Source organism: Hemiscyllium ocellatum, chromosome 46 (genome assembly GCF_020745735.1).
Source record: "Hemiscyllium ocellatum isolate sHemOce1 chromosome 46, sHemOce1.pat.X.cur, whole genome shotgun sequence".
Taxonomy (NCBI): Eukaryota; Metazoa; Chordata; class Chondrichthyes; order Orectolobiformes; family Hemiscylliidae; genus Hemiscyllium; species Hemiscyllium ocellatum.
In genome coordinates this window covers 24,422,858-24,438,019 of record NC_083446.1, presented here as the reverse complement: position 1 = coordinate 24,438,019, position 15,162 = coordinate 24,422,858, and positions in this window count along the sequence as shown.

The following is a 15,162-nucleotide window of genomic DNA, read 5'->3' as shown; positions in this document are numbered from 1 at the left end:
CGGGGAGTGGGGAACAGTAAGATGCCTCTGTATTACCGATCGAAAGAGGAAGTGAAGGACTGAGATGGAGAATGAGACTGAGAGGAAGAGAGAAAGAAACAGGGACAGAGATTATGTGAAACCTGGAATGAGGAGAGGGTGGGCAGATAGTTACATAGAAAAATATTGAAAGAGAGACAGTGAAACAGTTCGGCAGAGTGGAAGAGGAACAATGGAGACTGAAAGTTCCTTGGACAAAGACAAAATGAGAACCTGGGGGCGGTTGACTTTGGGGATGTTGTGTATGGTGAGAGAGAGCTATTAATGAAAGACAAATACCACAGGAAGAAACTGAAGGATGGACAGAGGGGAGCAAAGAGAGGTCCCAATGAAAACAAGAAAACTACAGAGAGAGAGTAGAGGGGAAGTAAACTTAGGGAGACAGTGAGCAAGGACAGATAGAGAGCGATGGAGATACAGAAGGACAGGCAGGAACCGAGGAAGTTCAATTGAGATAACATCGATCCCTAATGATGTCCGAAGAGATTATGGATAGACTGACACTTAGGCAGGAAAGTCGCGTTCTTTTAGGACAGTGAGAAATAAAGATGTGCAGAGAGCTGAACTGTGAAGCTCGGAGATGTGCAAGACTGAACGATGCAACACTTCCAGAAAAAAACGGCGAGAATGTGAAGATTTTGGGGGAGATGGAGATTTATAGAATGAATGGACAAGCAGGTAGAAATATGGAGGCAGGGAGAGAGGGAGGCATTGAAATATGTGCAATTGGACTGTGCAACAGAATGAGTTTTCCTCTGTTGTCTCACCCACCTGCAGACCAGAGCTCATCTGCTTGTGGCACAATTTAGAGACTGCGTGAGCCCTAGAAATGTCGGCACAGGTGAGCTAATGGGTGTGTCAATGAATGCAGTTTGGTTTATCATAATTCTCTTGGTCACTCAGCTATTGCATGTGGATCCCACATGGCAGAGTAATTTGATTCTATATGTATCTGCATCACAGGAGTTTCAGTTCTCAAATGAAATTCCCTCAGGCTACGAGGAGTTTCTACACCTTTGTACGGTGAAGGCCTTTTTTTACCTCCCCGGTTGCAGAACTAGTGCTGACGGCCTTACCATTCTCTCATCACCCTGAAGGGACAGGCACGAGATCCCTGTCATTGGGAAGACATTCTTTCGTTCCGCCTGAAGCCTCACAGACGGAAGAAGAGAGTGTACGTGGAGTGTTGGGATCCCACTCAGTTTGCAAATCCTGACAATGCCCACCCTGTTTCCCATTAAAATGACACGGACTTCCACGCGGACTGTTCACATTTCCTGCAATTCACAGATACCCTTCAGAGAGCTGTTCTGCTGGCAGATTGTGCCTGTTGGTAGCTTGGCAATTCAAAAATATCTGGTTTTACAACCCAAAACATCGGATCAATTTAACTTTATCCAAATACGAAATTCAAACATGATTGGAGTTTGGGATCTTGGGTCCTAATTTAAACTGATGGCTGAATTTAACATTTATTTTTGTGTCATCGCAAACCAGCTGCTGATAGCTGTTTTGAACGAAAAGTTACATTAGTACCTTGTTCAGAACTCTATGTGTTGTTCTCTGAAAACTTTTCATATTTTTCTTAATGGTGCAGTAGCGCTCCAACTTCATAATATCTCCCTCTTAAGAAAAACTGAACTGTAATGCATTCATGTTTTTCTCTATTCCTAAATCACTTTACGATGCCGCACGCATGATTTTAATCGAAGTTCACATGAACTTCTTCCCACATAAATATAGCATTGAATCGATTCTAATTTCATCGGTACATTATAAGTTAAATTTGCAATAATGCACCTTTGATTACACATAGCCGAACATATTGTTAGAAATGGGGTAAAGTGTTGTTTTTTGCAGATATAGAAAAAGCATACAGAAAAGGGGTACAAAAGTATCTCTACTATTCAGCGCATAATTATGGATAATTAAGTACTACCCTTAATGTAGACTTATTTAAAAAATTCCTTTCACCATAATGTTTGCAATAACAGTTTCAGCAAAAAGCTAAGATAAGCGAAGCACGAAAAAGATGCAATGTTAAGATGTACGTCCAAGAATGGAATGTACCTATGGACAATGAAAGAAGTTACAAAGAAAACATCGAGGTACGAGTTTAGCCTTATGACAGCACGTACAAAGGGGAAAATTGCCAACTTGGAAATAAGGGGACAATGGGTGTTGAGCATAGATGGGCAGAGGCGAAGTAATAAGAAAGATTGGGTAATGTTGGGATAGAAAGAGGTGACCTCACGTAGCTCAAAAGTATAACGGTGTGATAGTTTGAATAATCATCACTTCACTTGCTTTCTGCAATTGGGGTTCTTTTAATGCAAGATTGTAGAATAAATTGTCTTGTTTCCAGGTTGGTGGTCTCGTCTAAATTTAATTGAATTTTGTTACTAACAGATTTGGGGGCTCGTTGTGGGATTCCCAGCTCCGGCCGCTCGGCATTCTTGGAGAAACAGAGAAGGTTCACCTCGCTTTTTTCGGCGATCTCTAGTTTCTCCTCTTTGCCGAGGTGGCTTTGGGCGAGCATGATCTGGACTGGGAGACCTTGGAAACAAGACGGACAGACGCGGCGGGTTCAGTAGTAGTTGCTGTCAGGTGGATACATCTGGGAGACCAGCAGTGGTATTTGCTGCCAAGTAGATGCGTCCAAGTATCTGGGCGACCAGGGTAGGTCGTCGTAATTGCTGCCCGTTGGATATATCCGGGTAACCAGCGACCGGGGTTGGTAGAGGTAGTTGCTGCGAGGTGGATACATCTGGGTGACTGGCAGCGGTATTTGCTGCCAAGTAGATGAGTCCACGTATCCGGTGCCAGTGGAAAATATCTGGGGATCTGAGGAAGCGTGGTTCTTGGCGACCAGGTTAGGTGAAACTGATCAACCAGGGTAGGTACCAGTTTTCACGGTTGCCAGATAGATATATCCGGGGTATTTGCGCGGGATAAGGGCGCGCGAATTCGACCAGGCAACTCTTGTGCACAGACCAAGGTAAGAAAAGGGACCTTTAAGTATTGCCTTGCTGGTCCATGACATATGAGAAGTATAGGACGTACGAGAAGTATGGGTGATTGGCAACTCCTATATTAAAGTGTTTAATTGGCTAAGATTAATCTGATGAATAAGGTGTCTACCTGATTCCATCACCCAGCCTTAGACCGGTTGTCAAGAAGGAAATCCACCGCTTGAATGTCAAGACCCTGAAGTGGGTATGGAAGCAGGTGACGTCAGACCTCAGTAAGGTTAACTGAATGACAGAAATAAACGGCCGATCATGAAAATGGGGAATAAAAATAGTGTTTTAAGTTTAGAAGGGGACATGAGAGGGACGTCGGAGGACTACATACCAAGGGACAGTCCTTTACGAAAAATGTTAAGAAATTGGAAGTACAATCCTCGGATGCGAGGAAAGGATAAAAAAGCAAATGATAAATTGTCAATGAGAAACAGCCTTACAGTCAGTAAGAATCAGATTATGATTCGTGTCAGAAGGGCAAGTGGCTGGAGGGCTGCTGCGGTGCACTTCTTGACTAACTTGTGGCCAGACGCTCAGAAATATTCAAAATCGAGAGGAGTTGTTGTGAGAAATTGTAAGTGTCTGTGAGACATGGTGTGTGTGTGTGTGTGTGTGTGTGTGTGTGTGTGTGTGTGTGTGTGTGTGTGTGTGTGTGTGTGTGTGTGTGTGTGTGTGTGTGTGTGTGTGTGAGAGAGAGAGAGAGAGAGAAAAGAGCTGTAGAGCTGGTAGAAAGTTTAACCATTAATGATTCAGTGTGAATACACATTTGTCTGTTGGTGATTGAATGTTCTGTGGAGCTTGAGATCCGGGACTGTTTTGAGTTTGATTTATATTATGGAAATTTTAATATGATTGCTTTTAAGGTAAAGGATTTTGCAAGATTATGAAATAAAAAGTTCTTTTCAAAGGTCATGACTGCCTTACTATCAGTTTCTAACTAATCTCTTTTATTCTTACATAAAAGCGATTTGTGAAGATCAGTTGAAGTTTTAACTTGAATAGACAAATTATTTTAAGGCAACTCTGGTTTTTTCACGACCTATAGCATTGTAATTGAACAACGACTGGTCAGGTGTACTTGGGAGGACTAGTTTTGAATTTGAATCAGGGGAGTGGAACTGGGTGATTGTGGTGGATTTCAGAGTTGGTAACTGTGTGCATTTTGCATATTAAATACTAAATAAATGAATTTATATATACAAGTAAGATTCCTAAATGTATATTTAGGAACAGGCTTTAAACGTAGACAAGCAATAATTGATAAATGATACTTGAGATTTCAGGGAGCAAGAAGTATTGCAATATTTCTTTAAAAATCAAGGTCTAAACAAAACAATGGGTAATAAAGAAAAGGGTGAAACTAAAAAGAGAAGGAAACCGGAATGGTGGCGGGCAGCATGTTGATAATAAAGGTAGGAGATTTTAAGGGGTCTGGTAAGCAGGGACAAGGATCAAAGTGGAAATCCCCAGAGGTGGGATGTTATTATTGCAGAAAGACAGACCACTTTAAGGGAGAGTGTCCTGATCCGAAAAAAGAAGTAAAGGCAGTGCTGTTTATGAACCTTGATGAAAAATAGGGATGTCAAGAATTCCTGCCCCAGGGGAACCACCAGGAAACCTTGATAAATGTAAAGGTGGGACCTTACAAATATGTCGTAGTTTCCCTAGTCGATACGAGGGCAGCAAGGTCATCTTTAAAGTTTAAGCCAAAGGGAGTGGGAACGAAAATGTTCATTGGATTATGGCGACAACTTTTTGATGAGAGGCAGGAAGAGCCAGTTTCGCGCTCATGATGAGATATTGCCACCACATTGGGAATTGAATTAACTGCAAATGGCGCAATGGGATCACTTGAGGTTCTTAAACAATTACAGAAACTGGGTGAGAAGTCACAAGTGACAGGTAAACAAACGGAACTGCACGATTACAGTTTGTAAAATGTTTTAGTCACTTGTTGTGTTCCACCCAGAATTATATAATATATAATTAATATTTAATATTTATAATAATTCAATTGTATTAGCCTGAATCAATATTAAATGGCAGGATTCCTTCACACATTCTCAGTGACCTGCCATATTGATTGATGTTTAATTTAAAATATAAACTGCATTAATTCATAGTTAATTAATGAATGAAAATTTACATTACTGACCAGAGTGTGTGCAGACAGTGGCAGCAAAAGTCTTATTGGTCGAGGAGAGTCGAAACTTACTTTTGAAGGAGCCTTAATAGTCAGCACCCCACATCAGGTATGGACCATATTAAATCAGAAAGCAGGACAATGGCTCACAGACTCTCGGATCTTGAAATATGAGACCACCTTAATAGAACAGGATGACCTCGTGTTAGTCACAGACAGTTGCTTGAATCCAACTGCATTTCTGTGGTGGGGAGAGGGGAATGGCCCTTGGCAATCCAGAGCATGACTATCTTGATATTACTGAATATTAAACTATAGTGTGATTGAACTTAAGAGACGTACCGTTGCATGTGGGAGCTCGGATGTTTGTCGATGGGTCCTCCCAGATGATTGAAGGTAAAAGGCACAATGGATATTCTGCAGTAGACGGGATACAGGGAAGCATTATCGAGGCTGAAAGACTGCCTAACGGCTGGTCATCCCAAACTTATGAACTCTATGCCCGAGAAAGAGATCTCAGAAAGTTTGAAAACAAAAGAGAAACAATATGTACAGACTCCAAATGTGCGTTTGGAGTGCACGTACCGTCGAAAAAAAACATTTGGCAAGAAAGAGGACTGATAAGTAGCAGAGGAGAAGAACTAACACATGAGGAATTCATAGAACAAGTGCTGGAATCCCTATTACTTTCCAGAGAAATAGCGATAGTTCACTTAAGTGGACATCAGAATGGGAATGAACTGGAAGTAAGGGGAAATAGATTGGTCGATGATGTAGTTAAAGAAAGGACCCTGAATCCACAAGGACCAGTGATATACTCCCTAATACCTACAATTTTAGATCTTCAGGGCACCCTGTTGTTTACTACAAAGGGGGAAAAGGGACTAAAAGATTTAGGAGCTGCAAAGACAGCAGATGGAGCAGTCTGAGAGTGGTTAGTACCGCTCATCAAGTCAGAACTGATTTTAACCTAAAGGCAGGGAGATGGTTGACGAGGTCATCTTGATGGAAGAAGATGACCTGGTGTTAGCAACAAACACCTGCGTAAACCCAGATATCTTCTTATGGAAGTGAGAACCTCTCGACAAACGAGATTTAGAACATGACTGTTTAGATATCATAGAGTATCAAACCAAAATTAGACAGCACCTAATAGACCGACTTCTACATGACAGGAATAGATTGTTTATAGGGGAAAGTGAGGGCTGCAGATGCTGGAGATCAGAGCTGAAAATGTGTTGCTGGAAAAGCGCAGCAGGTCAGGCAGCATCCAAGGAACAGGAAATGTCCAAGAATGAAATGTACCTATGGACCATGAAAGAAGTTACAAAAGGAACATAGAGATAAGAGTTTAGCCTTATGACAACACGTGCAAGGGGGAAAATTGTCAACTTGGAAAGAAGGGGACCATAGATGGGCAGAAGCGAAATAGTAAGAAAGGTTGGGTAATGTAGTGATTGGAAGAGGTGACCTCACGTAGCTCAAAAGAATAACTGTGTAATAGTTTGAATAATCATCACTTCAATTGCTTTCTGCAATTGGGGCCCTTTCTTGGAAGATCGAAGAATAAATTGTCTTGTTTCCAGCTTTGGTTGTCTCGTTTAAATGTTATTGTGTTTTGTTTCTAACAATATGAAGGGATTTCAGCACATTCTGGAACAAGAAGCAACAACTTGTCGGACAGCATTTTAGATCAATGGCCTTCTGCATTGCTAGCACATAGCCAGTTGGGAAGCCGTCACCGATTTTTGGAACACAATACAGTGAAACACAAACGCTAAAGTCTTTTAAAAAATGTTCGCAGAAAGGCTATAATGTCACAGCTTTAATCAGAGAGAGAGGGAGAAAACACGGTCAGGTGATGGGGGAGAACAGAAAGAGACAGACAAACAAGGCTAGATTGCGGAGAGAACACAGTAATTTGCAATTTTTTTCAACTTGACAAATAGCACGTCTTTGCGTCATGCAACCAAAGCTGAATCATAAACCAGCATCAGACAGACAGCCAAACGGACTGCAGTCTCACTGCAGCTTGGGAGATCTTGCAATGTGTCAAGTTACCTGCAGCGTGTTCCACATTGAATATAGTGGCTGAAGGCTTAAACGTTTTTTGCAGATGTTCTAATTTAATATTTTCGAACTCTCTCCTCTCCTCTCTCTCTCTCGCGCCCCCTCTCTCTTTCGCCCTCTCTCTCACACACCTCTTACACACACACACACACACACACACACACACACACACACACACACACACACACACACACACACACTTTAATATGTCTCGCTCTGTCCATACCCTTCTCCTGCAACTTCTTCAGTCTTGGGCACTCCTCGTGTTTGGTCAATACATAATCTGGCTCTATTTTCTCTCTTCATTTCTAACTCTTTCTTCCTCTCTCCCTCGCAAGAGTCAATAGATTTGTAGCTGGAAAAGCACAGCAAGTCAGACAGCATGTAAAGAGCAGGAAAGCCCAACACCCTTCGTGTACACTGCTGCGATCTGCGCTCTCTCAGACTCAATTCCTGACAGTTCTCACTGTCCAGCATTCCATGCCGATGACGTAGGGATATCAACAGTGGGTGACATTGGGAGCAATCTGGAGAGAGACATGTTGACATTCTGTCGCTGTCTTTCTCTTTGTCCTTCTCGCTACCATCTCTCTCTTCTTTTCTCCCTCTTTGTGTCAGTACATCCACATGTGAGTTGCGTCTCTGTCTCTCGGTGTGTACATATATCATATAGACAGATTTCTATATATATATATATATACATACATACATGCACACACACACACATATATATATATAAAAAACCAAATAAATGATATGTATACACAAACCTATTTCTGTCTCTGTCACTATCTGTGTCGAAATCTGTTGAACAATATCTGTGTGTTTTCCGCTCTGTGCCTGTGTGAGCTCGTGAATATGAGTGTGCGCATTCGTGTGTGTCTCAATGTGAGTGTGTCTTTGTGCCTGTGAAACTGTAACGTGACCTGTGTGTGTGTGTGTGTGTGTGTGTGTGTCTGTCTGTCTATTTGTCTTTCTGTCTGTCTTTCTGTCTGTCTATCACTGGTTGCAACATGTCTCATTGAATGAAAGAATTAACATGTGATGACTCAAAGTCATTCGCTCCTTCCGTGCCTGAAGTGTTACAATGCCGTCACCGGTGGCCTGCCTACGCCACTATACAGAGCAGTTTTGCCCGATCGATGTTACCAATGAGACTTGACCAGAAGGCGACAATAATGGGAATAATGAGACAAAGGACAAAATGAATGTGTGAGCATGATATGGAGTAAGGGAGCGACATGCACTCTGTCGAGGCCTGGAGGGAATGAATGACCCAGAGGTGAAAGAAACGTCAGAGTGACTAAAAATCAACTCCTGAGCTCAGTCGAAGTGCCCTCTCCTTTCCCTGAGGACCACTACTTGGAGCTGAGTCAGTTTCTCTTCAGCTCAGCTTTTCAAGCACAAAGATACACAACAATATATTTCCCTCTGTTGCTTGACACTTCTGAGTGAACATTTCTCTTAATTATAGATTGAAGTAAGAGACACAGTCGCAATCTTTTCCCAGTGACCCCTGAGTTGCGAGAAACATTGAAATATGTCCGTGTAACGCCCTGTGGAATAACGTTAGACAAACCAGCAGCACCATCACTTCGTTTCCATAACAACAGGCTGCTTCATTTCAGAAGTGTTGAACTGGAATAAGAAAATCCTAAATGGATTGTTTACTTTGTCAATTTGATTGTTTGATAAATTTGGGTAAACGGATAATTCAACACATTCTTCAGCTGCTGTCTGAATTTAGTCTGGGTCACTGCATAAATTGCAGTGTTTGTACAGCAAATGAGGAGCTGCAGCATGAAGCTTAATTCTGCCACAAACGAATGGAGATACACAGATCCGTAACCAATATCATCCATCCGATAACATATAGAATAAACCATTAATGTCGACCATAACAGAATGAAATTGGCCGAGATCACAAATAGTAAAATGATGGATCTTTTTCGATTTTGCATTTCTGTGCCACACTGACCATCCACACTACTGAGAGCGCGGAGTCTCCTGCGGGCTCTGCTGGTCACGAAAATGTGTCTGATCGTGAAAACATTGAGCAGCAGAATCACGAGAAATTGAACAGCCGAGGTTAGAACGTTATGGAAGAATTCGATTGTGACCCACACACTAGAGTGACGAATATCGACTGTCACATCACAAAACCAGAGAGCGTTGCCCAGCGCACAATTACCTGTGAGCATAAAATACCAGAATATGTTCTTTAAACAGCTCACCACAGTCACTGTCCCCAAAGCAATAGCCGCGGCTTTCTCACTGTAGTATTTACTTTTCAGCTTCTGGCAACAAATGGCCATGAATCAATTAAAGGTGAAAGTGACGGTGAACCAGACAGAACAGTCAGTGGCTGCATAGAGCAGGACTGCGTGAATATTACACACGGGGATGTACGGCAGGAAATAAAATTGTTCCCGAAAAACAATGGGAATGTGTCTCAATATCACGTCGAGAATAATGACCAGTAGATCCGCCACTGCCATGGCTCCCAGGTAGCGTCTGACACACGTAGACAATCAACAGTCTTTCCAAAGCAGGACGTAAATTGTCATCAAGTTAACTGTGAGGAAGGAAAACATGTAAATTATACATCAGCTGAAGGCAAAGATACCAGTTTGATTGAAGACCATGCGAAATTTTCAAATGTGTCATTATACTTGGAGGTACTGAAATAGGTGAAGCTGAAATAACAAATTCTAAGATCTGAATTGCTGACAAAAAATGTGATCTAAATCACAGAAACACAGAAACACCCCCTCACCAAACAATCTAGAACATTCCCACATATACGATCACTGCAAGGCAGACACTGAACACTTATTTACAATTCCTTTTGCGGAGGGAAACAAAATGATGTAGTCCTGAAGGAATCTCGTTGAGTTCACTGGACGACAAATGCAGCATGGGAATTTCTATCTTTTAGTCCATATTATGGTGTATCCTTTGTTGTAAAGAAATGTAAATTTTGGGAAAATTGTTTTAACCCTTTAGTTGCTTGAGGGACTTTGAAGTGGCGATTCTTCTCAATGGAACAGGATCTCGTCCCTCGCGATTTTAACTTTTGTTGGCTTAACTTATATCCGACTTTGCTAACCAGCCTCACATGGGGAAACTTTTTGTGCACATTAAAAAAGAACCTAGAGATCAATTCTCCCGCCCTGCCTTCATCAATGCTCTTTGTTACTTCTTCAGAAAACTCAATCACTTTTGTGATACATGCTTTCTGACTCACAAAGCCATGCTGACAATCTCCAATCCGTCCTTGCCTTTCCAAATGTATGTAAATCCTGTCTGTAGGAATGTCCGCCAACATCTTGCGCACCACCAACGTCAGGCTCACTAGTCCAAGTTCTCTATCTTTTCCTTACCACCTTTTTATTTAAAAAAGTTAGTAGCCCCACTTTAGCCAAATTCCTGTCATTCAGCTTTGCACCTGTAAATATCGATGATAAAAATATCTCATCAAGGGGCCCAGCAATCACTTCCCTAGCTTCCCACAGAGTTCCAGAGTACACCTGGTCAGCTCCTTGGGATATATCCACTTCCTTCTGTTTGAAGACCTCCAACACCTCCTCTTCTGCAATAAGGACATTATTCAAGATGTCGCCATCTATTTTTATACTCTCTATGTCTTCCAAATTCTTCTCCACAGTAATCACTGATGCAAAATACTCGTGTAGTATCTCTCCCATTTCCTGCAACTCCATATACAGGGTACTTTGTAGATTTGTGTAAGGTCCTACTGTCTCCCTAATTACCCTTTTGTCCTTCATGTATTTATCCGAAATCGTCATGGTCACAGAATCAGACTAACAGGTCATGTTTGAAGAAGCACGATCACCATCCCTGGGTATCTCCAGTCCCATCAGCAGGATCAACCTGCGAGCACCGTCGTATGCAGTCAGGAAATGAGATTCCATGGAATTCTGCAACATTGATTCCAGTGCCGACAGAATCTCATGGAAACAGTTCAAATATGGTCAAGATAGCTGATATCTGTTTCCCTCCTCTCAATTCATCTTTGCTAAACTCAGAGGAAGGTCTGAGAGTGAAAAGGGCACAGAAATTGTTCGGGTTGTTGTAATGTAACGTAATGTAATGCATATCAGAGGCATGTCTTCACAGACCTACCACTGACTCAGCATGGTGAAGGCAAGAATACAGATCAGCAAGTATGCAGGAAATAATGAATGAACCAATAATACGGAAACATTCTCACTAAACAACATGTCACAGAAGGATCTGTCACCAACAAAATCTGCAGGAGCACACAACACACAATGCTGGCAGTGGTACAGTCTCATTCTCACATTGAAGATACTGCTCACTGTCACTAAGTCATGGAGACTCAAAGACCTTTACAGCACGGACATAGGCACTTTGGCCGAAAATGGTTCTTGCTGACGAAATTATCTGTACACGGGAAACCCTATTCTCTGCACTTGGGCCATATCCTTCTGATCCTTTCGTTTCCATGTATTTTTCCAAACGATTTGTAAATGCTGTTAATATACCCAGCTCAACCACTTTGTCTGTCCATATGCTCACCATCTTCTGCTTAAAAATGTTGCCCCACAAGATCATTTTCATTCTTTCCCCTGTAATCTTGAACAGATGCCCTAACTTTCTCTGTTCACTTTCAGAGAACTTTGACCCTCAATTCCAAGACGTCACTGCTAACCTCCATTTCTTGAGGCCATAACATTCACCAGGAAACTCTGAACTTACTTTGACTTCCAAAATGCAAAATCTCAAAGTTATCTCGACTGACCTCAGTCTCCCATTACTGAGCCTACTTCCACAGATGATCAAGACCTACCGCAATTTCTGAGAACATTCTTCAAAGTCCACACTACCCCCACTTGTCAATCCTGTCTTCTGCATTTTTATCCAAATCATTGATCTAGATAACAAACAATAATGGGCCCAACACTCACCCCTGTGTCACTCCACAGGTGAAAGTCCTCCAGTCTGACAAGTCTCCTTCCACGGTACACCAGCGTTTCCTATAATCAAGCCAATTTTGCATCTAATTTTCCAGCAAACTCGGTACTTCATGTCATCTAAACTTCGAGAATAGGCTGAATGGGAATCCTGTAGATGCTGAAGATCAGACTCAACCAGAGCAGTCCTGGGAAAGTGAGGCTGGTCAGGTAGCATTCCAGGAGTAGGAGAATCAATAGAATGATTGGTGATGAAGATCTGATGCTGGTAATGTCAATTCTCCTGTTTCCAGGTTGCGGCCCGAATAAATGTGCATATCCAACACTACTATCTTAGGCACTAATCCTCCAGAACAGCCTACTATGTGTAATCTGTGTGGCTTAACTCAATTACATACAGGTTGTGTTTACTATCTTTCCCTTATCAATTTCGCTGTTCACTTCATCAAAGAAATCTAAAAACATATAAAGCATGGTCTCCCACTGGAAAAACCATGTTGACCATTCCTAATCCAACCCTATCTTTCCAAAGCATGGATATCTTACTCGTCAGAATCATCTCAAGTAATGTATCCACCGCACATTTGCAGCTTACAGGTCTATTGATCCCAAGATTTTCTTTGAAGTCCTCCTTGAATAAGGACAGTAGATTCGCTACCTTTCAGTATTTCGGACCTCACCATGGTTAATAATGATGCACGAACATCAGCCAGGGACCAAAAGATTCATTGTCAAGTCTCTTGCAGTATTATGGGATCTATTTTGGCATGACCCAGCAGATTAATCCATCATCATATATTCTAATATATCCAAGATTTCCTCAACTGTTATATGGTCTGTCCCCAAGATACCACCACTGACATCCCTATGTTTCCAAGTCTTCATGTATTCCTCAATGGTAAACACAGAGTAGAAATATTAATGGAGAAACTTGCAAGTATCCAGTTGTTCATCATATGCATTGGTTGCTCCTTGAGGGGCCCTGTTATCTCTTCAGTTATTCTTAATTGTTTTGATATGCTTAATGTTCCCCTTTGCAGTCAACGCAATCTTCTAGTCCAGGCTATCTCGTGCCCTTTTCATCCTCCTGATTTCCTGCTTCACTACACTGCTGTATTTTTAGTATACCTCTAGGGATTCCCTTGATCCGAGGTGTCTAGCCCTATGAAAAACCTCCTTCTTATTCCAGGTCCATCCTCAGTTTCTCTTGTCATTCAGCGTTCCCGATTGCTACCAATCTTGCCCTTGATGCTCACAGGAGAAATATAGACTGTGATCTCTAGTTGTCTCATTTCTAAACGCCTCTTAACTGGTACATGTCCCTTTATCTACAAACAAAATGCTCCAATCAACCCCTGCACTCTCCTGTCTAATTCCATCAAGTTTCGTCTTGCTCCCGTTTCGAACTTGAACCTGTGGACCAGTTGTGCCCCTCTGCGTAATTATTTTATAATTAATAGAAGTATGGTTACTGGACAAAAAGCACTCCTCCTCTGTCACGTCTGTCACCTACCCTGCCCTTTTCCCCAAGAGTAGATTGAGTTTTTCCCACTTCCAATTAAGGCCCTCTATAAACTAATTGTGAAAACCTCCTTGAACGTACTTAACAGATTCCATCGCATCTGTGCATTTTATTTTCTGGCATTCTCATTCCATGTAATGAGAATTCAAATCTCCTATTATGACAACTATATTTTTCCTGTGTGTCTCCCCGATCTCCCTTAATATGTATTTCTCTAATTCCCGGTGAGTATTTCAGATTCTACAGTGCAACTTCCTCAACGTCACCACTATTTTATCTCTTGGTTCCACCCACAAAACTTCGCTGAATGATCATTCCTTTATTTAATCTCCCATTGTTGCTCTCATACTGACCTGACTCAGAAACGCTGCTTCCAAGAACACTGGTCCAAATATATCACCTGTACCCTGGCACAGTAAGCGGCATCCTTAACCATGTTTCTAAAATCGTTATATTATCGCATTCCCACGTACCTATCCAAGCCCTGAGTTCATCGGCTTTACCTGTGAAACAACTTGCGTAGAAAGAAATGCCATTTATTCCAACAGGTATTCCGTGCTGCTTGTCGTGTTTCAACTTGTCCTGTCTCGCCAGCTTACTATTTCTGATTACTGTATTTGTTTTGAGCATCGTACTTGGCTCCCTGCTGCCACGAATCTCACAACAATGCCAATCAACTTTAGTTCCGTCCTCGCAGCACAATCACAGAAGTTATGTTACATTAACTCCTGCGAAGTCGGCCATACTGCTGACGGATGGAGGAAATCGAAATTGGGCATCCATGATGCACTATGGGCAATTATTAACAGCTGCATCAGTGACCTTTCCTCTGTCATAATGTCTGCTGTCCACTGATGATACGAAAGCATTAGGAAGCATTCAAAACTGCAACTATATTGAAGAAATCTACAATATTCATCAAGAATTGCAAACAGGGACAGAATGAGGACATTTCATCATTACAGGAGGTTTCTCAGCAATTAGAGCAGATTTTCTCATCTCTCATTCCTGATGCACAGATAATTGAAGGGAATATTCAGTCTTTCAAAGCTACTACACAGGACTACAAGAAGGCCTGGTAAAGAGCTGGAAGTAGGGAAAGTTAGGGATACAGTAGCTTTATGGTATTATCAGAAGGAATCAACTGCAGTGGCTCAGGATCCTGTACTGAGCTTCAACTATTTGCAACTTTTCTCAATGTTTCTGATAAATGTAAAACATGTATTCTAACTAAACTTATCCAAGACTCAAGGGAAGGCAGAGAGGCAATTGAGTAATCAAGAGGAGGTAGATAATATATAAATGGATAAGCAATGAGCAAAAGTTTGGCAAATATCATATAATGAAGTCAAATGTGAATATGCTATGATTTTTTTTGAGGAAGAATGGAATGCTTCTGGAATGGAG